The sequence below is a fragment of the Pelobates fuscus genome, chromosome 6 (assembly GCF_036172605.1).
Source record: "Pelobates fuscus isolate aPelFus1 chromosome 6, aPelFus1.pri, whole genome shotgun sequence".
NCBI classification, from domain to species: Eukaryota; Metazoa; Chordata; class Amphibia; order Anura; family Pelobatidae; genus Pelobates; species Pelobates fuscus.
The window spans coordinates 7,132,628-7,157,699 of record NC_086322.1 but is presented as its reverse complement, the minus strand read 5'-3'; the positions used below and the strand labels follow the sequence as shown (position 1 = coordinate 7,157,699).

The window sequence follows — 25,072 nt, the reverse complement described above, 5'->3', positions numbered from 1 at the left end:
GTGTTCTCAAAATAGAAACAAAGTTTTCGTTTTGAAGTGAGGATTTTAAAATTCCTCAATAGGATCTGTTTTTCCAATATCATTTTCATTGTATGGGTGAATTAACAGTTGAGGTTTATGTACGATGGTGATAAATCATATTGACAGTTGTCAAAGTTGAGTGTGCTTCTGGTCAAATTGCTGGGGAAGACTTAAAATGTCCATTCATTTCTTAATTGTTTATGAGGGCTTTGTTGGTTTAGGAGAAATTTGTGGTTCTAATATATGTTGGAAAAGCACATGAAGGATTTAACTTTCTTTCTCATATTCTGCATGCTATCACCATGTTGAAAATAAAGTAAAGATGTGCAGAGGAGAAATTAATTATAAATAGTCTTCTGCAAAATAATGTTTGGGGAGGTTGGCCTGGTTCCATAACTTGAATCCACAGTCGAACGTAACGACTGCCTTGAATTTACCTTTACAGTTTTATTCATCGATACATTCAGGCGTGTACTGGAAGGAATTTGATTCAAACCTACCCTCTCCATCACATATTTGCACAAGTCTAAGTATGAATAAAAATAGAATTCCGTATGTCAAAACATGTATTTTTTCCCCTTTGTTTGTTGTTAACAAAGATTTTGCAGTCTTAAGAAAGACTTTGCAGTCTTAAAAGCGGCATCTGAGCAGTTAGGACTTGCATTAATGACTTACGATAAACCATTGATTTTAAATGGTTGATAATGAAAACGACACATTTTTTATGATTTCTCTCATACATTTCTAAGTAAAAGCTAAACGAGTATTAATATAAGATGTTAGCTTTGAAAGGTGATATCAGAAGCACCAGGAAATATATATATTGATGGTGGCATGCCAACATCTTCTCTTTGGAGCACTTGAAGGGTTTTGCTATAAGTGATTTTTGCTGACTATATTAAACACAGTTCGAAGCTACGTGTTTCAAAAGAAAAAACACCAAATGCTTGGGCTCGTCCGGGATTTGAACCCGGGACCTCTCGCACCCTAAGCGAGAATCATACCCCTAGACCAACGAGCCATTACATTAGTTGGGTTTTAGGAAAAAAATTGCCAGACTAACGCGCCAGACAGCGTTTGTGTTCTCAAAATATAAACAAAGTTTTCGTTTTGAAGTGAGGATTTTAAAATTCCTCAATAGGATCTGTTTTTCCAATATCATTTTCATTGTATGGGTGAATTAACAGTTGAGGTTTATGTACGATGGTGATAAATCATATTGACTGTTGTCAAAGTTGAGTGTGCTTCTGGTCAAATTGCTGGGGAAGACTTAAAATGTCCATTCATTTCTTAATTGTTTATGAGGGCTTTGTTGGTTTAGGAGAAATTTGTGGTTCTAATATATGTTGGAAAAGCACATGAAGGATTTAACTTTCTTTCTCATATTCTGCATGCTATCACCATGTTGAAAATAAAGTAAAGATGTGCAGAGGAGAAATTAATAATAAATAGTCTTGTGCAAAATAATGTTTGGGGAGGTTGGCCTGGTTCCATAACTTGAATCCACAGTCGAACGTAACGACTGCCTTGAATTTACCTTTACAGTTTTATTCATCGATACATTCAGGCGTGTACTGGAAGGAATTTGATTCAAACCTACCCTCTCCATCACATATTTGCACAAGTCTAAGTATGAATAAAAATAGAATTCCGTATGTCAAATCATGTATTTTTTCCCCTTTGTTTGTTGTTAACAAAGATTTTGCAGTCTTAAGAAAGACTTTGCAGTCTTAAAAGCGTCATCTGAGCAGTTAGGACTTGCATTAATGACTTACGATAATCCATTGATTTTAAATGGTTGATAATGAAAACGACACATTTTTTATGATTTCTCTCATACATTTCTAAGTAAAAGCTAAACGAGTATTAATATAAGATGTTAGCTTTGAAAGGTGATATCAGAAGCACCAGGAAATATATATATTGATGGTGGCATGCCAACATCTTCTCTTTGGAGCACTTGAAGGGTTTTGCTATAAGTGATTTTTGCTGACTATATTAAACACAGTTCGAAGCTACGAGTTTCAAAAGAAAAAACACCAAATGCTTGGGCTCGTCTGGGATTTGAACCCGGGACCTCTCGCACCCTAAGCGAGAATCATACCCCTAGACCAACGAGCCATTACATTAGTTGGGTTTTAGGAAAAAAATTGCCAGACTAACGCGCCAGACAGCGTTTGTGTTCTCAAAATAGAAACAAAGTTTTCGTTTTGAAGTGAGGATTTTAAAATTCCTCAATAGGATCTGTTTTTCCAATATCATTTTCATTGTATGGGTGAATTAACAGTTGAGGTTTATGTACGATGGTGATAAATCATATTGACTGTTGTCAAAGTTGAGTGTGCTTCTGGTCAAATTGCTGGGGAAGACTTAAAATGTCCATTCATTTCTTAATTGTTTATGAGGGCTTTGTTGGTTTAGGAGAAATTTGTGGTTCTAATATATGTTGGAAAAGCACATGAAGGATTTAACTTTCTTTCTCATATTCTGCTTGCTATCACCATGTTGAAAATAAAGTAAAGATGTGCAGAGGAGAAATTAATAATAAATAGTCTTGTGCAAAATAATGTTTGGGGAGGTTGGCCTGGTTCCATAACTTGAATCCACAGTCGAACGTAACGACTGCCTTGAATTTACCTTTACAGTTTTATTCATCGATACATTCAGGCGTGTACTGGAAGGAATTTGATTCAAACCTACCCTCTCCATCACATATTTGCACAAGTCTAAGTATGAATAAAAATAGAATTCCGTATGTCAAAACATGTATTTTTTCCCCTTTGTTTGTTGTTAACAAAGATTTTGCAGTCTTAAGAAAGACTTTGCAGTCTTAAAAGTGTCATCTGAGCAGTTAGGACTTGCATTAATGACTTACGATAAACCATTGATTTTAAATGGTTGATAATGAAAACGACACGTTTTTTTATGATTTCTCTCATACATTTCTAAGTAAAAGCTAAACGAGTATTAATATAAGATGTTAGCTTTGAAAGGTGATATCAGAAGCACCAGGAAATATATATATTGATGGTGGCATGCCAACATCTTCTCTTTGGAGCACTTGAAGGGTTTTGCTATAAGTGATTTTTGCTGACTATATTAAACACAGTTCGAAGCTACGTGTTTCAAAAGAAAAAAACACCAAATGCTTGGGCTCGTCCGGGATTTGAACCCGGGACCTCTCGCACCCTAAGCGAGAATCATACCCCTAGACCAACGAGCCATTACATTAGTTGGGTTTTAGGAAAAAAATTGCCAGACTAACGCGCCAGACAGCGTTTGTGTTCTCAAAATAGAAACAAAGTTTTCGTTTTGAAGTGAGGATTTTAAAATTCCTCAATAGGATCTGTTTTTCCAATATCATTTTCATTGTATGGGTGAATTAACAGTTGAGGTTTATGTACGATGGTGATAAATCATATTGACTGTTGTCAAAGTTGAGTCTGCTTCTGGTCAAATTGCTGGGGAAGACTTAAAATGTCCATTCATTTCTTAATTGTTTATGAGGGCTTTGTTGGTTTAGGAGAAATTTGTGGTTCTAATATATGTTGGAAAAGCACATGAAGGATTTAACTTTCTTTCTCATATTCTGCATGCTATCACCATGTTGAAAATAAAGTAAAGATGTGCAGAGGAGAAATTAATTATAAATAGTCTTGTGCAAAATAATGTTTGGGGAGGTTGGCCTGGTTCCATAACTTGAATCCACAGTCGAACGTAACGACTGCCTTGAATTTACCTTTACAGTTTTATTCATCGATACATTCAGGCGTGTACTGGAAGGAATTTGATTCAAACCTACCCTCTCCATCACATATTTGCACAAGTCTAAGTATGAATAAAATTAGAATTCCGTATGTCAAAACATATATTTTTTTCCCCTTTGTTTGTTGTTAACAAAGATTTTGCAGTCTTAAGAAAGACTTTGCAGTTTTAAAAGCGTCATCTGAGCAGTTAGGACTTGCATTAATGACTTACGATAAACCATTGATTTTAAATGGTTGATAATGAAAACGACACATTTTTTATGATTTCTCTCATACATTTCTAAGTAAAAGCTAAACGAGTATTAATATAAGATGTTAGCTTTGAAAGGTGATATCAGAAGCACCAGGAAATATATATATTGATGGTGGCATGCCAACATCTTCTCTTTGGAGCACTTGAAGGGTTTTGCTATAAGTGATTTTTGCTGACTATATTAAACACAGTTCGAAGCTACGTGTTTCAAAAGAAAAAACACCAAATGCTTGGGCTCGTCCGGGATTTGAACCCGGGACCTCTCGCACCCTAAGCGAGAATCATACCCCTAGACCAACGAGCCATTACATTAGTTGGGTTTTAGGAAAAAAATTGCCAGACTAACGCGCCAGACAGCGTTTGTGTTCTCAAAATAGAAACAAAGTTTTCGTTTTGAAGTGAGGATTTTAAAATTCCTCAATAGGATCTGTTTTTCCAATATCATTTTCATTGTATGGGTGAATTAACAGTTGAGGTTTATGTACGATGGTGATAAATCATATTGACTGTTGTCAAAGTTGAGTCTGCTTCTGGTCAAATTGCTGGGGAAGACTTAAAATGTCCATTCATTTCTTAATTGTTTATGAGGGCTTTGTTGGTTTAGGAGAAATTTGTGGTTCTAATATATGTTGGAAAAGCACATGAAGGATTTAACTTTCTTTCTCATATTCTGCATGCTATCACCATGTTGAAAATAAAGTAAAGATGTGCAGAGGAGAAATTAATTATAAATAGTCTTGTGCAAAATAATGTTTGGGGAGGTTGGCCTGGTTCCATAACTTGAATCCACAGTCGAACGTAACGACTGCCTTGAATTTACCTTTACAGTTTTATTCATCGATACATTCAGGCGTGTACTGGAAGGAATTTGATTCAAACCTACCCTCTCCATCACATATTTGCACAAGTCTAAGTATGAATAAAAATAGAATTCCGTATGTCAAAACATGTATTTTTTCCCCTTTGTTTGTTGTTAACAAAGATTTTGCAGTCTTAAGAAAGACTTTGCAGTCTTAAAAGCGTCATCTGAGCAGTTAGGACTTGCATTAATGACTTACGATAAACCATTGATTTTAAGTGGTTGATAATGAAAACGACACATTTTTTATGATTTCTCTCATACATTTCTAAGTAAAAGCTAAACGAGTATTAATATAAGATGTTAGCTTTGAAAGGTGATATCAGAAGCACCAGGAAATATATATATTGATGGTGGCATGCCAACATCTTCTCTTTGGAGCACTTGAAGGGTTTTGCTATAAGTGATTTTTGCTGACTATATTAAACACAGTTCGAAGCTACGTGTTTCAAAAGAAAAAAACACCAAATGCTTGGGCTCGTCCGGGATTTGAACCCGGGACCTCTCGCACCCTAAGCGAGAATCATACCCCTAGACCAACGAGCCATTACATTAGTTGGGTTTTAGGAAAAAAATTGCCAGACTAACGCGCCAGACAGCGTTTGTGTTCTCAAAATAGAAACAAAGTTTTCGTTTTGAAGTGAGGATTTTAAAATTCCTCAATAGGATCTGTTTTTCCAATATCATTTTCATTGTATGGGTGAATTAACAGTTGAGGTTTATGTACGATGGTGATAAATCATATTGACTGTTGTCAAAGTTGAGTCTGCTTCTGGTCAAATTGCTGGGGAAGACTTAAAATGTCCATTCATTTCTTAATTGTTTATGAGGGCTTTGTTGGTTTAGGAGAAATTTGTGGTTCTAATATATGTTGGAAAAGCACATGAAGGATTTAACTTTCTTTCTCATATTCTGCATGCTATCACCATGTTGAAAATAAAGTAAAGATGTGCAGAGGAGAAATTAATTATAAATAGTCTTGTGCAAAATAATGTTTGGGAAGGTTGGCCTGGTTCCATAACTTGAATCCACAGTCGAACGTAACGACTGCCTTGAATTTACCTTTACAGTTTTATTCATCGATACATTCAGGCGTGTACTGGAAGGAATTTGATTCAAACCTACCCTCTCCATCACATATTTGCACAAGTCTAAGTATGAATAAAATTAGAATTCCGTATGTCAAAACATATATTTTTTTCCCCTTTGTTTGTTGTTAACAAAGATTTTGCAGTCTTAAGAAAGACTTTGCAGTCTTAAAAGCGTCATCTGAGCAGTTAGGACTTGCATTAATGACTTACGATAAACCATTGATTTTAAATGGTTGATAATGAAAACGACACATTTTTTATGATTTCTCTCATACATTTCTAAGTAAAAGCTAAACGAGTATTAATATAAGATGTTAGCTTTGAAAGGTGATATCAGAAGCACCAGGAAATATATATATTGATGGTGGCATGCCAACATCTTCTCTTTGGAGCACTTGAAGGGTTTTGCTATAAGTGATTTTTGCTGACTATATTAAACACAGTTGGAAGCTACGTGTTTCAAAAGAAAAAACACCAAATGCTTGGGCTCGTCTGGGATTTGAACCCGGGACCTCTCGCACCCTATGCGAGAATCATACCCCTAGACCAACGAGCCATTACATTAGTTGGGTTTTAGGAAAAAAATTGCCAGACTAACGCACCAGACAGCGTTTGTGTTCTCAAAATAGAAACAAAGTTTTCGTTTTGAAGTGAGGATTTTAAAATTCCTCAATAGGATCTGTTTTTCCAATATCATTTTAATTGTATGGGTGAATTAACAGTTGAGGTTTATGTACGATGGTGATAAATCATATTGACTGTTGTCAAAGTTGAGTCTGCTTCTGGTCAAATTGCTGGGGAAGACTTAAAATGTCCATTCATTTCTTAATTGTTTATGAGGGCTTTGTTGGTTTAGGAGAAATTTGTGGTTCTAATATATGTTGGAAAAGCACATGAAGGATTTAACTTTCTTTCTCATATTCTGCATGCTATCACCATGTTGAAAATAAAGTAAAGATGTGCAGAGGAGAAATTAATTATAAATAGTCTTGTGCAAAATAATGTTTGGGGAGGTTGGCCTGGTTCCATAACTTGAATCCACAGTCGAACGTAACGACTGCCTTGAATTTACCTTTACAGTTTTATTCATCGATACATTCAGGCGTGTACTGGAAGGAATTTGATTCAAACCTACCCTCTCCATCACATATTTGCACAAGTCTAAGTATGAATAAAAATAGAATTCCGTATGTCAAAACATGTATTTTTTCCCCTTTGTTTGTTGTTAACAAAGATTTTGCAGTCTTAAGAAAGACTTTGCAGTCTTAAAAGCGTCATCTGAGAAGTTAGGACTTGCATTAATGACTTACGATAAACCATTGATTTTAAATGGTTGATAATGAACACGACACATTTTTTATGATTTCTCTCATACATTTCTAAGTAAAAGCTAAACGAGTATTAATATAAGATGTTAGCTTTGAAAGGTGATATCAGAAGCACCAGGAAATATATATATTGATGGTGGCATGCCAACATCTTCTCTTTGGAGCACTTGAAGGGTTTTGCTATAAGTGATTTTTGCTGACTATATTAAACACAGTTCGAAGCTACGTGTTTCAAAAGAAAAAACACCAAATGCTTGGGCTCGTCCGGGATTTGAACCCGGGACCTCTCGCACCCTAAGCGAGAATCATACCCCTAGACCAACGAGCCATTACATTAGTTGGGTTTTAGGAAAAAAATTGCCAGACTAACGCGCCAGACAGCGTTTGTGTTCTCAAAATAGAAACAAAGTTTTCGTTTTGAAGTGAGGATTTTAAAATTCCTCAATAGGATCTGTTTTTCCAATATCATTTTCATTGTATGGGTGAATTAACAGTTGAGGTTTATGTACGATGGTGATAAATCATATTGACTGTTGTCAAAGTTGAGTCTGCTTCTGGTCAAATTGCTGGGGAAGACTTAAAATGTCCATTCATTTCTTAATTGTTTATGAGGGCTTTGTTGGTTTAGGAGAAATTTGTGGTTCTAATATATGTTGGAAAAGCACATGAAGGATTTAACTTTCTTTTTCATATTCTGCATGCTATCACCATGTTGAAAATAAAGTAAAGATGTGCAGAGGAGAAATTAATTATAAATAGTCTTGTGCAAAATAATGTTTGGGGAGGTTGGCCTGGTTCCATAACTTGAATCCACAGTCGAACGTAACGACTGCCTTGAATTTACCTTTACAGTTTTATTCATCGATACATTCAGGCGTGTACTGGAAGGAATTTGATTCAAACCTACCCTCTCCATCACATATTTGCACAAGTCTAAGTATGAATAAAAATAGAATTCTGTATGTCAAAACATGTATTTTTTCCCCTTTGTTTGTTGTTAACAAAGATTTTGCAGTCTTAAGAAAGACTTTGCAGTCTTAAAAGCGTCATCTGTGCAGTTAGGACTTGCATTAATGACTTACGATAAACCATTGATTTTAAATGGTTGATAATGAAAACGACACATTTTTTATGATTTCTCTCATACATTTCTAAGTAAAAGCTAAACGAGTATTAATATAAGATGTTAGCTTTGAAAGGTGATATCAGAAGCACCAGGAAATATATATATTGATGGTGGCATGCCAACATCTTCTCTTTGGAGCACTTGAAGGGTTTTGCTATAAGTGATTTTTGCTGACTATATTAAACACAGTTCGAAGCTACGTGTTTCAAAAGAAAAAACACCAAATGCTTGGGCTCGTCCGGGATTTGAACCCGGGACCTCTCGCACCCTAAGCGAGAATCATACCCCTAGACCAACGAGCCATTACATTAGTTGGGTTTTAGGAAAAAAATTGCCAGACTAACGCGCCAGACAGCGTTTGTGTTCTCAAAATAGAAACAAAGTTTTCGTTTTGAAGTGAGGATTTTAAAATTCCTCAATAGGATCTGTTTTTCCAATATCATTTTCATTGTATGGGTGAATTAACAGTTGAGGTTTATGTACGATGGTGATAAATCATATTGACTGTTGTCAAAGTTGAGTCTGCTTCTGGTCAAATTGCTGGGGAAGACTTAAAATGTCCATTCATTTCTTAATTGTTTATGAGGGCTTTGTTGGTTTAGGAGAAATTTGTGGTTCTAATATATGTTGGAAAAGCACATGAAGGATTTAACTTTCTTTCTCATATTCTGCATGCTATCACCATGTTGAAAATAAAGTAAAGTTGTGCAGAGGAGAAATTAATTATAAATAGTCTTGTGCAAAATAATGTTTGGGGAGGTTGGCCTGGTTCCATAACTTGAATCCACAGTCGAACAAAACGACTGCCTTGAATTTACCTTTACAGTTTTATTCATCAATACATTCAGGCGTGTACTGGAAGGAATTTGATTCAAACCTACCCTCTCCATCACATATTTGCACAAGTCTAAGTATGAATAAAAATAGAATTCCGTATGTCAAAACATATATTTTTTTCCCCTTTGTTTGTTGTTAACAAAGATTTTGCAGTCTTAAGAAAGACTTTGCAGTCTTAAAAGCGTAATCTTAGAAGTTAGGACTTGCATTAATGACTTACGATAAACCATTGATTTTAAATGGTTGATAATGAAAACGACACATTTTTTATGATTTCTCTCATACATTTCTAAGTAAAAGCTAAACGAGTATTAATATAAGATGTTAGCTTTGAAAGGTGATATCAGAAGCACCAGGAAATATATATATTGATGGTGGCATGCCAACATCTTCTCTTTGGAGCACTTGAAGGGTTTTGCTATAAGTGATTTTTGCTGACTATATTAAACACAGTTCGAAGCTACGTGTTTCAAAAGAAAAAACACCAAATGCTTGGGCTCGTCCGGGATTTGAACCCGGGACCTCTCGCACCCTAAGCGAGAATCATACCCCTAGACCAACGAGCCATTACATTAGTTGGGTTTTAGGAAAAAAATTGCCAGACTAACGCGCCAGACAGCGTTTGTGTTCTCAAAATAGAAACAAAGTTTTCGTTTTGAAGTGAGGATTTTAAAATTCCTCAATAGGATCTGTTTTTCCAATATCATTTTCATTGTATGGGTGAATTAACAGTTGAGGTTTATGTACGATGGTGATAAATCATATTGACTGTTGTCAAAGTTGAGTCTGCTTCTGGTCAAATTGCTGGGGAAGACTTAAAATGTCCATTCATTTCTTAATTGTTTATGAGGGCTTTGTTGGTTTAGGAGAAATTTGTGGTTCTAATATATGTTGGAAAAGCACATGAAGGATTTAACTTTCTTTCTCATATTCTGCATGCTATCACCATGTTGAAAATAAAGTAAAGATGTGCAGAGGAGAAATTAATTATAAATAGTCTTGTACAAAATAATGTTTGGGGAGGTTGGCCTGGTTCCATAACTTGAATCCACAGTCGAACGTAACGACTGCCTTGAATTTACCTTTACAGTTTTATTCATCGATACATTCAGGCGTGTACTGGAAGGAATTTGATTCAAACCTACCCTCTCCATCACATATTTGCACAAGTCTAAGTATGAATAAAAATAGAATTCCGTATGTCAAAACATGTATTTTTTCCCCTTTGTTTGTTGTTAACAAAGATTTTGCAGTCTTAAGAAAGACTTTGCAGTCTTAAAAGCGTCATCTGAGCAGTTAGGACTTGCATTAATGACTTACGATAAACCATTGATTTTAAATGGTTGATAATGAAAACGACACATTTTTATGATTTCTCTCATACATTTCTAAGTAAAAGCTAAACGAGTACTAATATAAGATGTTAGCTTTGAAAGGTGATATCAGAAGCACCAGGAAATATATATATTGATGGTGGCATGCCAACATCTTCTCTTTGGAGCACTTGAAGGGTTTTGCTATAAGTGATTTTTGCTGACTATATTAAACACAGTTGGAAGCTACGTGTTTCAAAAGAAAAAACACCAAATGCTTGGGCTCGTCTGGGATTTGAACCCGGGACCTCTCGCACCCTATGCAAGAATCATACCCCTAGACCAACGAGCCATTACATTAGTTGGGTTTTAGGAAAAAAATTGCCAGACTAACGCACCAGACAGCGTTTGTGTTCTCAAAATAGAAACAAAGTTTTCGTTTTGAAGTGAGGATTTTAAAATTCCTCAATAGGATCTGTTTTTCCAATATCATTTTAATTGTATGGGTGAATTAACAGTTGAGGTTTATGTACGATGGTGATAAATCATATTGACTGTTGTCAAAGTTGAGTCTGCTTCTGGTCAAATTGCTGGGGAAGACTTAAAATGTCCATTCATTTCTTAATTGTTTATGAGGGCTTTGTTGGTTTAGGAGAAATTTGTGGTTCTAATATATGTTGGAAAAGCACATGAAGGATTTAACTTTCTTTCTCATATTCTGCATGCTATCACCATGTTGAAAATAAAGTAAAGATGTGCAGAGGAGAAATTAATTATAAATAGTCTTGTGCAAAATAATGTTTGGGGAGGTTGGCCTGGTTCCATAACTTGAATCCACAGTCGAACGTAACGACTGCCTTGAATTTACCTTTACAGTTTTATTCATCGATACATTCAGGCGTGTACTGGAAGGAATTTGATTCAAACCTACCCTCTCCATCACATATTTGCACAAGTCTAAGTATGAATAAAAATAGAATTCCGTATGTCAAAACATGTATTTTTTCCCCTTTGTTTGTTGTTAACAAAGATTTTGCAGTCTTAAGAAAGACTTTGCAGTCTTAAAAGCGTCATCTGAGAAGTTAGGACTTGCATTAATGACTTACGATAAACCATTGATTTTAAATGGTTGATAATGAACACGACACATTTTTTATGATTTCTCTCATACATTTCTAAGTAAAAGCTAAACGAGTATTAATATAAGATGTTAGCTTTGAAAGGTGATATCAGAAGCACCAGGAAATATATATATTGATGGTGGCATGCCAACATCTTCTCTTTGGAGCACTTGAAGGGTTTTGCTATAAGTGATTTTTGCTGACTATATTAAACACAGTTCGAAGCTACGTGTTTCAAAAGAAAAAACACCAAATGCTTGGGCTCGTCCGGGATTTGAACCCGGGACCTCTCGCACCCTAAGCGAGAATCATACCCCTAGACCAACGAGCCATTACATTAGTTGGGTTTTAGGAAAAAAATTGCCAGACTAACGCGCCAGACAGCGTTTGTGTTCTCAAAATAGAAACAAAGTTTTCGTTTTGAAGTGAGGATTTTAAAATTCCTCAATAGGATCTGTTTTTCCAATATCATTTTCATTGTATGGGTGAATTAACAGTTGAGGTTTATGTACGATGGTGATAAATCATATTGACTGTTGTCAAAGTTGAGTCTGCTTCTGGTCAAATTGCTGGGGAAGACTTAAAATGTCCATTCATTTCTTAATTGTTTATGAGGGCTTTGTTGGTTTAGGAGAAATTTGTGGTTCTAATATATGTTGGAAAAGCACATGAAGGATTTAACTTTCTTTTTCATATTCTGCATGCTATCACCATGTTGAAAATAAAGTAAAGATGTGCAGAGGAGAAATTAATTATAAATAGTCTTGTGCAAAATAATGTTTGGGGAGGTTGGCCTGGTTCCATAACTTGAATCCACAGTCGAACGTAACGACTGCCTTGAATTTACCTTTACAGTTTTATTCATCGATACATTCAGGCGTGTACTGGAAGGAATTTGATTCAAACCTACCCTCTCCATCACATATTTGCACAAGTCTAAGTATGAATAAAAATAGAATTCTGTATGTCAAAACATGTATTTTTTCCCCTTTGTTTGTTGTTAACAAAGATTTTGCAGTCTTAAGAAAGACTTTGCAGTCTTAAAAGCGTCATCTGTGCAGTTAGGACTTGCATTAATGACTTACGATAAACCATTGATTTTAAATGGTTGATAATGAAAACGACACATTTTTTATGATTTCTCTCATACATTTCTAAGTAAAAGCTAAACGAGTATTAATATAAGATGTTAGCTTTGAAAGGTGATATCAGAAGCACCAGGAAATATATATATTGATGGTGGCATGCCAACATCTTCTCTTTGGAGCACTTGAAGGGTTTTGCTATAAGTGATTTTTGCTGACTATATTAAACACAGTTCGAAGCTACGTGTTTCAAAAGAAAAAACACCAAATGCTTGGGCTCGTCCGGGATTTGAACCCGGGACCTCTCGCACCCTAAGCGAGAATCATACCCCTAGACCAACGAGCCATTACATTAGTTGGGTTTTAGGAAAAAAATTGCCAGACTAACGCGCCAGACAGCGTTTGTGTTCTCAAAATAGAAACAAAGTTTTCGTTTTGAAGTGAGGATTTTAAAATTCCTCAATAGGATCTGTTTTTCCAATATCATTTTCATTGTATGGGTGAATTAACAGTTGAGGTTTATGTACGATGGTGATAAATCATATTGACTGTTGTCAAAGTTGAGTCTGCTTCTGGTCAAATTGCTGGGGAAGACTTAAAATGTCCATTCATTTCTTAATTGTTTATGAGGGCTTTGTTGGTTTAGGAGAAATTTGTGGTTCTAATATATGTTGGAAAAGCACATGAAGGATTTAACTTTCTTTCTCATATTCTGCATGCTATCACCATGTTGAAAATAAAGTAAAGTTGTGCAGAGGAGAAATTAATTATAAATAGTCTTGTGCAAAATAATGTTTGGGGAGGTTGGCCTGGTTCCATAACTTGAATCCACAGTCGAACAAAACGACTGCCTTGAATTTACCTTTACAGTTTTATTCATCAATACATTCAGGCGTGTACTGGAAGGAATTTGATTCAAACCTACCCTCTCCATCACATATTTGCACAAGTCTAAGTATGAATAAAAATAGAATTCCGTATGTCAAAACATATATTTTTTTCCCCTTTGTTTGTTGTTAACAAAGATTTTGCAGTCTTAAGAAAGACTTTGCAGTCTTAAAAGCGTAATCTTAGAAGTTAGGACTTGCATTAATGACTTACGATAAACCATTGATTTTAAATGGTTGATAATGAAAACGACACATTTTTTATGATTTCTCTCATACATTTCTAAGTAAAAGCTAAACGAGTATTAATATAAGATGTTAGCTTTGAAAGGTGATATCAGAAGCACCAGGAAATATATATATTGATGGTGGCATGCCAACATCTTCTCTTTGGAGCACTTGAAGGGTTTTGCTATAAGTGATTTTTGCTGACTATATTAAACACAGTTCGAAGCTACGTGTTTCAAAAGAAAAAACACCAAATGCTTGGGCTCGTCCGGGATTTGAACCCGGGACCTCTCGCACCCTAAGCGAGAATCATACCCCTAGACCAACGAGCCATTACATTAGTTGGGTTTTAGGAAAAAAATTGCCAGACTAACGCGCCAGACAGCGTTTGTGTTCTCAAAATAGAAACAAAGTTTTCGTTTTGAAGTGAGGATTTTAAAATTCCTCAATAGGATCTGTTTTTCCAATATCATTTTCATTGTATGGGTGAATTAACAGTTGAGGTTTATGTACGATGGTGATAAATCATATTGACTGTTGTCAAAGTTGAGTCTGCTTCTGGTCAAATTGCTGGGGAAGACTTAAAATGTCCATTCATTTCTTAATTGTTTATGAGGGCTTTGTTGGTTTAGGAGAAATTTGTGGTTCTAATATATGTTGGAAAAGCACATGAAGGATTTAACTTTCTTTCTCATATTCTGCATGCTATCACCATGTTGAAAATAAAGTAAAGATGTGCAGAGGAGAAATTAATTATAAATAGTCTTGTACAAAATAATGTTTGGGGAGGTTGGCCTGGTTCCATAACTTGAATCCACAGTCGAACGTAACGACTGCCTTGAATTTACCTTTACAGTTTTATTCATCGATACATTCAGGCGTGTACTGGAAGGAATTTGATTCAAACCTACCCTCTCCATCACATATTTGCACAAGTCTAAGTATGAATAAAAATAGAATTCCGTATGTCAAAACATGTATTTTTTCCCCTTTGTTTGTTGTTAACAAAGATTTTGCAGTCTTAAGAAAGACTTTGCAGTCTTAAAAGCGTCATCTGAGCAGTTAGGACTTGCATTAATGACTTACGATAAACCATTGATTTTAAATGGTTGATAATGAAAACGACACATTTTTATGATTTCTCTCATACATTTCTAAGTAAAAGCTAAACGAGTACTAATATAAGATGTTAGCTTTGAAAGGTGATATCAGAAGCACCAGGAAATATATATATTGATGGTGGCATGCCAACATCTTCTCTTTGGAGCACTTGAAGGGTTTTGCTATAAGTGATTTTTGCTGACTATATTAAACACAGTTGGAAGCTACGTGTTTCAAAAGAAAAAACACCAAATGCTTGGGCTCGTCTGGGATTTGAACCCGGGACCTCTCGCACCCTATGCGAGAATCATACCCCTAGACCAACGAGCCATTACATTAGTTGGGTTTTAGGAAAAAAATTGCCAGACTAACGCACCAGACAGCGTTTGTGTTCTCAAAATAGAAACAAAGTTTTCGTTTTGAAGTGAGGATTTTAAAATTCCTCAATAGGATCTGTTTTTCCAATATCATTTTAATTGTATGGGTGAATTAACAGTTGAGGTTTATGTACGATGGTGATAAATCATATTGACTGTTGTCAAAGTTGAGTCTGCTTCTGGTCAAATTGCTGGGGAAGACTTAAAATGTCCATTCATTTCTTAATTGTTTATGAGGGCTTTGTTGGTTTAGGAGAAATTTGTGGTTCTAATATATGTTGGAAAAGCACATGAAGGATTTAACTTTCTTTCTCATATTCTGCATGCTATCACCATGTTGAAAATAAAGTAAAGATGTGCAGAGGAGAAATTAATTATAAATAGTCTTGTGCAAAATAATGTTTGGGGAGGTTGGCCTGGTTCCATAACTTGAATCCACAGTCGAACGTAACGACTGCCTTGAATTTACCTTTACAGTTTTATTCATCGATACATTCAGGCGTGTACTGGAAGGAATTTGATTCAAACCTACCCTCTCCATCACATATTTGCACAAGTCTAAGTATGAATAAAAATAGAATTCCGTATGTCAAAACATGTATTTTTTCCCCTTTGTTTGTTGTTAACAAAGATTTTGCAGTCTTAAGAAAGACTTTGCAGTCTTAAAAGCGTCATCTGAGAAGTTAGGACTTGCATTAATGACTTACGATAAACCATTGATTTTAAATGGTTGATAATGAACACGACACATTTTTTATGATTTCTCTCATACATTTCTAAGTAAAAGCTAAACGAGTATTAATATAAGATGTTAGCTTTGAAAGGTGATATCAGAAGCACCAGGAAATATATATATTGATGGTGGCATGCCAACATCTTCTCTTTGGAGCACTTGAAGGGTTTTGCTATAAGTGATTTTTGCTGACTATATTAAACACAGTTCGAAGCTACGTGTTTCAAAAGAAAAAACACCAAATGCTTGGGCTCGTCCGGGATTTGAACCCGGGACCTCTCGCACCCTAAGCGAGAATCATACCCCTAGACCAACGAGCCATTACATTAGTTGGGTTTTAGGAAAAAAATTGCCAGACTAACGCGCCAGACAGCGTTTGTGTTCTCAAAATAGAAACAAAGTTTTCGTTTTGAAGTGAGGATTTTAAAATTCCTCAATAGGATCTGTTTTTCCAATATCATTTTCATTGTATGGGTGAATTAACAGTTGAGGTTTATGTACGATGGTGATAAATCATATTGACTGTTGTCAAAGTTGAGTCTGCTTCTGGTCAAATTGCTGGGGAAGACTTAAAATGTCCATTCATTTCTTAATTGTTTATGAGGGCTTTGTTGGTTTAGGAGAAATTTGTGGTTCTAATATATGTTGGAAAAGCACATGAAGGATTTAACTTTCTTTCTCATATTCTGCATGCTATCACCATGTTGAAAATAAAGTAAAGATGTGCAGAGGAGAAATTAATTATAAATAGTCTTGTGCAAAATAATGTTTGGGGAGGTTGGCCTGGTTCCATAACTTGAATCCACAGTCGAACGTAACGACTGCCTTGAATTTACCTTTACAGTTTTATTCATCGATACATTCAGGCGTGTACTGGAAGGAATTTGATTCAAACCTACCCTCTCCATCACATATTTGCACAAGTCTAAGTATGAATAAAAATAGAATTCCGTATGTCAAAACATATATTTTTTTCCCCTTTGTTTGTTGTTAACAAAGATTTTGCAGTCTTAAGAAAGACTTTGCAGTCTTAAAAGCGTCATCTGAGCAGTTAGGACTTGCATTAATGACTTACGATAAACCATTGATTTTAAATGGTTGATAATGAAAACGACACATTTTTTATGATTTCTCTCATACATTTCTAAGTAAAAGCTAAACGAGTATTAATATAAGATGTTAGCTTTGAAAGGTGATATCAGAAGCACCAGGAAATATATATATTGATGGTGGCATGCCAACATCTTCTATTTGGAGCACTTGAAGGGTTTTGCTATAAGTGATTTTTGCTGTCTATATTAAACACAGTTCGAAGCTACGTGTTTCAAAAGAAAAAACACCAAATGCTTGGGCTCGTCCAGGATTTGAACCCGGGACCTCTCGCACCCTAAGCGAGAATCATACCCCTAGACCAACGAGCCATTACATTAGTTGGGTTTTAGGAAAAAAATTGCCAGACTAACGCGCCAGACAGCGTTTGTGTTCTCAAAATAGAAACAAAGTTTTCGTTTTGAAGTGAGGATTTTAAAATTCCTCAATAGGATCTGTTTTTCCAATATCATTTTCATTGTATGGGTGAATTAACAGTTGAGGTTTATGTACGATGGTGATAAATCATATTGACTGTTGTCAAAGTTGAGTCTGCTTCTGGTCAAATTGCTGGGGAAGACTTAAAATGTCCATTCATTTCTTAATTGTTTATGAGGGCTTTGTTGGTTTAGGAGAAATTTGTGGTTCTAATATATGTTGGAAAAGCACATGAAGGATTTAACTTTCTTTCTCATATTCTGCATGCTATCACCATGTTGAAAATAAAGTAAAGATGTGCAGAGGAGAAATTAATTATAAATAGTCTTGTACAAAATAATGTTTGGGGAGGTTGGCCTGGTTCCATAACTTGAATCCACAGTCGAACGTAACGACTGCCTTGAATTTACCTTTACAGTTTTATTCATCGATACATTCAGGCGTGTACTGGAAGGAATTTGATTCAAACCTACCCTCTCCATCACATATTTGCACAAGTCTAAGTATGAATAAAAATAGAATTCCGTATGTCAAAACATGTATTTTTTCCCCTTTGTTTGTTGTTAACAAAGATTTTGCAGTCTTAAGAAAGACTTTGCAGTCTTAAAAGCGTCATCTGAGCAGTTAGGACTTGCATTAATGACTTACGATAAACCATTGATTTTAAATGGTTGATAATGAAAACGACACATTTTTTATGATTTCTCTCATACATTTCTAAGTAAAAGCTAAACGAGTATTAATATAAGATGTTAGCTTTGAAAGGTGATATCAGAAGCACCAGGAAATATATATATTGATGGTGGCATGCCAACATCTTCTCTTTGGAGCACTTGAAGGGTTTTGCTATAAGTGATTTTTGCTGACTATATTAAACACAGTTGGAAGCTACGTGTTTCAAAAGAAAAAACACCAAATGCTTGGGCTCGTCTGGGATTTGAACCCGGGACCTCTCGCACCCTATGCGAGAATCATACCCCTAGACCAACGAGCCATTACATTAGTTGGGTTTTAGGAAAAAAATTGCCAGACTAACGCGCCAGACAGCGTTTGTGTTCTCAAAATAGAAACAAAGTTTTCGTTTTGAAGTGAGGATTTTAAAATTCCTCAATAGGATCTGTTTTTCCAATATCATTTTCATTGTATGGGTGAATTAACAGTTGAGGTTTATGTACGATGGTGATAAATCATATTGACTGTTGTCAAAGTTGAGTCTGCTTCTGGTCAAATTGCTGGGGAAGACTTAAAATGTCCATTCATTTCTTAATTGTTTATGAGGGCTTTGTTGGTTTAGGAGAAATTTGTGGTTCTAATATATGTTGGAAAAGCACATGAAGGATTTAACTTTCTTTTTCATATTCTGCATGCTATCACCATGTTGAAAATAAAGTAAAGATGTGCAGAGGAGAAATTAATTATAAATAGTCTTGTGCAAAATAATGTTTGGGGAGGTTGGCCTGGTTCCATAACTTGAATCCACAGTCGAACGTAACGACTGCCTTGAATTTACCTTTACAGTTTTATTCATCGATACATTCAGGCGTGTACTGGAAGGAATTTGATTCAAACCTACCCTCTCCATCACATATTTGCACAAGTCTAAGTATGAATAAAAATAGAATTCTGTATGTCAAAACATGTATTTTTTCCCCTTTGTTTGTTGTTAACAAAGATTTTGCAGTCTTAAGAAAGACTTTGCAGTCTTAAAAGCGTCATCTGTGCAGTTAGGACTTGCATTAATGACTTACGATAAACCATTGATTTTAAATGGTTGATAATGAAAACGACACATTTTTTATGATTTCTCTCATACATTTCTAAGTAAAAGCTAAACGAGTATTAATATAAGATGTTAGCTTTGAAAGGTGATATCAGAAGCACCAGGAAATATATATATTGATGGTGGCATGCCAACATCTTCTCTTTGGAGCACTTGAAGGGTTTTGCTATAAGTGATTTTTGCTGACTATATTAAACACAGTTCGAAGCTACGTGTTTCAAAAGAAAAAACACCAAATGCTTGGGCTCGTCCGGGATTTGAACCCGGGACCTCTCGCACCCTAAGCGAGAATCATACCCCTAGACCAACGAGCCATTACATTAGTTGGGTTTTAGGAAAAAAATTGCCAGACTAACGCGCCAGACAGCGTTTGTGTTCTCAAAATAGAAACAAAGTTTTCGTTTTGAAGTGAGGATTTTAAAATTCCTCAATAGGATCTGTTTTTCCAATATCATTTTCATTGTATGGGTGAATTAACAGTTGAGGTTTATGTACGATGGTGATAAATCATATTGACTGTTGTCAAAGTTGAGTCTGCTTCTGGTCAAATTGCTGGGGAAGACTTAAAATGTCCATTCATTTCTTAATTGTTTATGAGGGCTTTGTTGGTTTAGGAGAAATTTGTGGTTCTAATATATGTTGGAAAAGCACATGAAGGATTTAACTTTCTTTCTCATATTCTGCATGCTATCACCATGTTGAAAATAAAGTAAAGTTGTGCAGAGGAGAAATTAATTATAAATAGTCTTGTGCAAAATAATGTTTGGGGAGGTTGGCCTGGTTCCATAACTTGAATCCACAGTCGAACAAAACGACTGCCTTGAATTTACCTTTACAGTTTTATTCATCAATACATTCAGGCGTGTACTGGAAGGAATTTGATTCAAACCTACCCTCTCCATCACATATTTGCACAAGTCTAAGTATGAATAAAAATAGAATTCCGTATGTCAAAACATATATTTTTTTCCCCTTTGTTTGTTGTTAACAAAGATTTTGCAGTCTTAAGAAAGACTTTGCAGTCTTAAAAGCGTAATCTTAGAAGTTAGGACTTGCATTAATGACTTACGATAAACCATTGATTTTAAATGGTTGATAATGAAAACGACACATTTTTTATGATTTCTCTCATACATTTCTAAGTAAAAGCTAAACGAGTATTAATATAAGATGTTAGCTTTGAAAGGTGATATCAGAAGCACCAGGAAATATATATATTGATGGTGGCATGCCAACATCTTCTCTTTGGAGCACTTGAAGGGTTTTGCTATAAGTGATTTTTGCTGACTATATTAAACACAGTTCGAAGCTACGTGTTTCAAAAGAAAAAACACCAAATGCTTGGGCTCGTCCGGGATTTGAACCCGGGACCTCTCGCACCCTAAGCGAGAATCATACCCCTAGACCAACGAGCCATTACATTAGTTGGGTTTTAGGAAAAAAATTGCCAGACTAACGCGCCAGACAGCGTTTGTGTTCTCAAAATAGAAACAAAGTTTTCGTTTTGAAGTGAGGATTTTAAAATTCCTCAATAGGATCTGTTTTTCCAATATCATTTTCATTGTATGGGTGAATTAACAGTTGAGGTTTATGTACGATGGTGATAAATCATATTGACTGTTGTCAAAGTTGAGTCTGCTTCTGGTCAAATTGCTGGGGAAGACTTAAAATGTCCATTCATTTCTTAATTGTTTATGAGGGCTTTGTTGGTTTAGGAGAAATTTGTGGTTCTAATATATGTTGGAAAAGCACATGAAGGATTTAACTTTCTTTCTCATATTCTGCATGCTATCACCATGTTGAAAATAAAGTAAAGATGTGCAGAGGAGAAATTAATTATAAATAGTCTTGTACAAAATAATGTTTGGGGAGGTTGGCCTGGTTCCATAACTTGAATCCACAGTCGAACGTAACGACTGCCTTGAATTTACCTTTACAGTTTTATTCATCGATACATTCAGGCGTGTACTGGAAGGAATTTGATTCAAACCTACCCTCTCCATCACATATTTGCACAAGTCTAAGTATGAATAAAAATAGAATTCCGTATGTCAAAACATGTATTTTTTCCCCTTTGTTTGTTGTTAACAAAGATTTTGCAGTCTTAAGAAAGACTTTGCAGTCTTAAAAGCGTCATCTGAGCAGTTAGGACTTGCATTAATGACTTACGATAAACCATTGATTTTAAATGGTTGATAATGAAAACGACACATTTTTATGATTTCTCTCATACATTTCTAAGTAAAAGCTAAACGAGTACTAATATAAGATGTTAGCTTTGAAAGGTGATATCAGAAGCACCAGGAAATATATATATTGATGGTGGCATGCCAACATCTTCTCTTTGGAGCACTTGAAGGGTTTTGCTATAAGTGATTTTTGCTGACTATATTAAACACAGTTGGAAGCTACGTGTTTCAAAAGAAAAAACACCAAATGCTTGGGCTCGTCTGGGATTTGAACCCGGGACCTCTCGCACCCTATGCGAGAATCATACCCCTAGACCAACGAGCCATTACATTAGTTGGGTTTTAGGAAAAAAATTGCCAGACTAACGCACCAGACAGCGTTTGTGTTCTCAAAATAGAAACAAAGTTTTCGTTTTGAAGTGAGGATTTTAAAATTCCTCAATAGGATCTGTTTTTCCAATATCATTTTAATTGTATGGGTGAATTAACAGTTGAGGTTTATGTACGATGGTGATAAATCATATTGACTGTTGTCAAAGTTGAGTCTGCTTCTGGTCAAATTGCTGGGGAAGACTTAAAATGTCCATTCATTTCTTAATTGTTTATGAGGGCTTTGTTGGTTTAGGAGAAATTTGTGGTTCTAATATATGTTGGAAAAGCACATGAAGGATTTAACTTTCTTTCTCATATTCTGCATGCTATCACCATGTTGAAAATAAAGTAAAGATGTGCAGAGGAGAAATTAATTATAAATAGTCTTGTGCAAAATAATGTTTGGGGAGGTTGGCCTGGTTCCATAACTTGAATCCACAGTCGAACGTAACGACTGCCTTGAATTTACCTTTACAGTTTTATTCATCGATACATTCAGGCGTGTACTGGAAGGAATTTGATTCAAACCTACCCTCTCCATCACATATTTGCACAAGTCTAAGTATGAATAAAAATAGAATTCCGTATGTCAAAACATGTATTTTTTCCCCTTTGTTTGTTGTTAACAAAGATTTTGCAGTCTTAAGAAAGACTTTGCAGTCTTAAAAGCGTCATCTGAGAAGTTAGGACTTGCATTAATGACTTACGATAAACCATTGATTTTAAATGGTTGATAATGAACACGACACATTTTTTATGATTTCTCTCATACATTTCTAAGTAAAAGCTAAACGAGTATTAATATAAGATGTTAGCTTTGAAAGGTGATATCAGAAGCACCAGGAAATATATATATTGATGGTGGCATGCCAACATCTTCTCTTTGGAGCACTTGAAGGGTTTTGCTATAAGTGATTTTTGCTGACTATATTAAACACAGTTCGAAGCTACGTGTTTCAAAAGAAAAAACACCAAATGCTTGGGCTCGTCCGGGATTTGAACCCGGGACCTCTCGCACCCTAAGCGAGAATCATACCCCTAGACCAACGAGCCATTACATTAGTTGGGTTTTAGGAAAAAAATTGCCAGACTAACGCGCCAGACAGCGTTTGTGTTCTCAAAATAGAAACAAAGTTTTCGTTTTGAAGTGAGGATTTTAAAATTCCTCAATAGGATCTGTTTTTCCAATATCATTTTCATTGTATGGGTGAATTAACAGTTGAGGTTTATGTACGATGGTGATAAATCATATTGACTGTTGTCAAAGTTGAGTCTGCTTCTGGTCAAATTGCTGGGGAAGACTTAAAATGTCCATTCATTTCTTAATTGTTTATGAGGGCTTTGTTGGTTTAGGAGAAATTTGTGGTTCTAATATATGTTGGAAAAGCACATGAAGGATTTAACTTTCTTTCTCATATTCTGCATGCTATCACCATGTTGAAAATAAAGTAAAGATGTGCAGAGGAGAAATTAATTATAAATAGTCTTGTGCAAAATAATGTTTGGGGAGGTTGGCCTGGTTCCATAACTTGAATCCACAGTCGAACGTAACGACTGCCTTGAATTTACCTTTACAGTTTTATTCATCGATACATTCAGGCGTGTACTGGAAGGAATTTGATTCAAACCTACCCTCTCCATCACATATTTGCACAAGTCTAAGTATGAATAAAAATAGAATTCCGTATGTCAAAACATATATTTTTTTCCCCTTTGTTTGTTGTTAACAAAGATTTTGCAGTCTTAAGAAAGACTTTGCAGTCTTAAAAGCGTCATCTGAGCAGTTAGGACTTGCATTAATGACTTACGATAAACCATTGATTTTAAATGGTTGATAATGAAAACGACACATTTTTTATGATTTCTCTCATACATTTCTAAGTAAAAGCTAAACGAGTATTAATATAAGATGTTAGCTTTGAAAGGTGATATCAGAAGCACCAGGAAATATATATATTGATGGTGGCATGCCAACATCTTCTATTTGGAGCACTTGAAGGGTTTTGCTATAAGTGATTTTTGCTGTCTATATTAAACACAGTTCGAAGCTACGTGTTTCAAAAGAAAAAACACCAAATGCTTGGGCTCGTCCAGGATTTGAACCCGGGACCTCTCGCACCCTAAGCGAGAATCATACCCCTAGACCAACGAGCCATTACATTAGTTGGGTTTTAGGAAAAAAATTGCCAGACTAACGCGCCAGACAGCGTTTGTGTTCTCAAAATAGAAACAAAGTTTTCGTTTTGAAGTGAGGATTTTAAAATTCCTCAATAGGATCTGTTTTTCCAATATCATTTTCATTGTATGGGTGAATTAACAGTTGAGGTTTATGTACGATGGTGATAAATCATATTGACTGTTGTCAAAGTTGAGTCTGCTTCTGGTCAAATTGCTGGGGAAGACTTAAAATGTCCATTCATTTCTTAATTGTTTATGAGGGCTTTGTTGGTTTAGGAGAAATTTGTGGTTCTAATATATGTTGGAAAAGCACATGAAGGATTTAACTTTCTTTCTCATATTCTGCATGCTATCACCATGTTGAAAATAAAGTAAAGATGTGCAGAGGAGAAATTAATTATAAATAGTCTTGTACAAAATAATGTTTGGGGAGGTTGGCCTGGTTCCATAACTTGAATCCACAGTCGAACGTAACGACTGCCTTGAATTTACCTTTACAGTTTTATTCATCGATACATTCAGGCGTGTACTGGAAGGAATTTGATTCAAACCTACCCTCTCCATCACATATTTGCACAAGTCTAAGTATGAATAAAAATAGAATTCCGTATGTCAAAACATGTATTTTTTCCCCTTTGTTTGTTGTTAACAAAGATTTTGCAGTCTTAAGAAAGACTTTGCAGTCTTAAAAGCGTCATCTGAGCAGTTAGGACTTGCATTAATGACTTACGATAAACCATTGATTTTAAATGGTTGATAATGAAAACGACACATTTTTTATGATTTCTCTCATACATTTCTAAGTAAAAGCTAAACGAGTATTAATATAAGATGTTAGCTTTGAAAGGTGATATCAGAAGCACCAGGAAATATATATATTGATGGTGGCATGCCAACAT

At 35.3% G+C, this 25,072-nt stretch overlaps 14 non-coding genes across 14 annotated transcripts; all 14 read right to left on the bottom strand.

Moving 5' to 3' along the window:
• Positions 1 to 970: 970 nt before the first annotated feature.
• Positions 971 to 1,042, bottom strand: TRNAP-AGG (transfer RNA proline (anticodon AGG)). Its single transcript has one exon. It is a non-coding gene; the product is annotated as a tRNA-Pro (tRNA).
• A 2,130-nt stretch (positions 1,043 to 3,172) lies between these two features.
• On the bottom strand, positions 3,173 to 3,244 carry TRNAP-AGG (transfer RNA proline (anticodon AGG)). The gene has a single exon. It is a non-coding gene; the product is annotated as a tRNA-Pro (tRNA).
• A 1,029-nt stretch (positions 3,245 to 4,273) lies between these two features.
• On the bottom strand, positions 4,274 to 4,345 carry TRNAP-AGG (transfer RNA proline (anticodon AGG)). Its single transcript has one exon. It is a non-coding gene; the product is annotated as a tRNA-Pro (tRNA).
• A 1,029-nt stretch (positions 4,346 to 5,374) lies between these two features.
• On the bottom strand, positions 5,375 to 5,446 carry TRNAP-AGG (transfer RNA proline (anticodon AGG)). The gene has a single exon. It is a non-coding gene; the product is annotated as a tRNA-Pro (tRNA).
• Positions 5,447 to 7,575: 2,129 nt separating this feature from the next.
• Positions 7,576 to 7,647, bottom strand: TRNAP-AGG (transfer RNA proline (anticodon AGG)). The gene has a single exon. It is a non-coding gene; the product is annotated as a tRNA-Pro (tRNA).
• Positions 7,648 to 8,675: 1,028 nt separating this feature from the next.
• TRNAP-AGG (transfer RNA proline (anticodon AGG)) lies at positions 8,676 to 8,747 on the bottom strand. Its single transcript has one exon. It is a non-coding gene; the product is annotated as a tRNA-Pro (tRNA).
• Positions 8,748 to 9,776: 1,029 nt separating this feature from the next.
• On the bottom strand, positions 9,777 to 9,848 carry TRNAP-AGG (transfer RNA proline (anticodon AGG)). Its single transcript has one exon. It is a non-coding gene; the product is annotated as a tRNA-Pro (tRNA).
• Positions 9,849 to 11,975: 2,127 nt separating this feature from the next.
• On the bottom strand, positions 11,976 to 12,047 carry TRNAP-AGG (transfer RNA proline (anticodon AGG)). The gene has a single exon. It is a non-coding gene; the product is annotated as a tRNA-Pro (tRNA).
• Positions 12,048 to 13,075: 1,028 nt separating this feature from the next.
• TRNAP-AGG (transfer RNA proline (anticodon AGG)) lies at positions 13,076 to 13,147 on the bottom strand. The gene has a single exon. It is a non-coding gene; the product is annotated as a tRNA-Pro (tRNA).
• Positions 13,148 to 14,176: 1,029 nt separating this feature from the next.
• TRNAP-AGG (transfer RNA proline (anticodon AGG)) lies at positions 14,177 to 14,248 on the bottom strand. Its single transcript has one exon. It is a non-coding gene; the product is annotated as a tRNA-Pro (tRNA).
• Positions 14,249 to 16,375: 2,127 nt separating this feature from the next.
• Positions 16,376 to 16,447, bottom strand: TRNAP-AGG (transfer RNA proline (anticodon AGG)). Its single transcript has one exon. It is a non-coding gene; the product is annotated as a tRNA-Pro (tRNA).
• Positions 16,448 to 19,676: 3,229 nt separating this feature from the next.
• Positions 19,677 to 19,748, bottom strand: TRNAP-AGG (transfer RNA proline (anticodon AGG)). The gene has a single exon. It is a non-coding gene; the product is annotated as a tRNA-Pro (tRNA).
• Positions 19,749 to 20,777: 1,029 nt separating this feature from the next.
• Positions 20,778 to 20,849, bottom strand: TRNAP-AGG (transfer RNA proline (anticodon AGG)). The gene has a single exon. It is a non-coding gene; the product is annotated as a tRNA-Pro (tRNA).
• Positions 20,850 to 22,976: 2,127 nt separating this feature from the next.
• On the bottom strand, positions 22,977 to 23,048 carry TRNAP-AGG (transfer RNA proline (anticodon AGG)). Its single transcript has one exon. It is a non-coding gene; the product is annotated as a tRNA-Pro (tRNA).
• Positions 23,049 to 25,072: the final 2,024 nt, after the last annotated feature.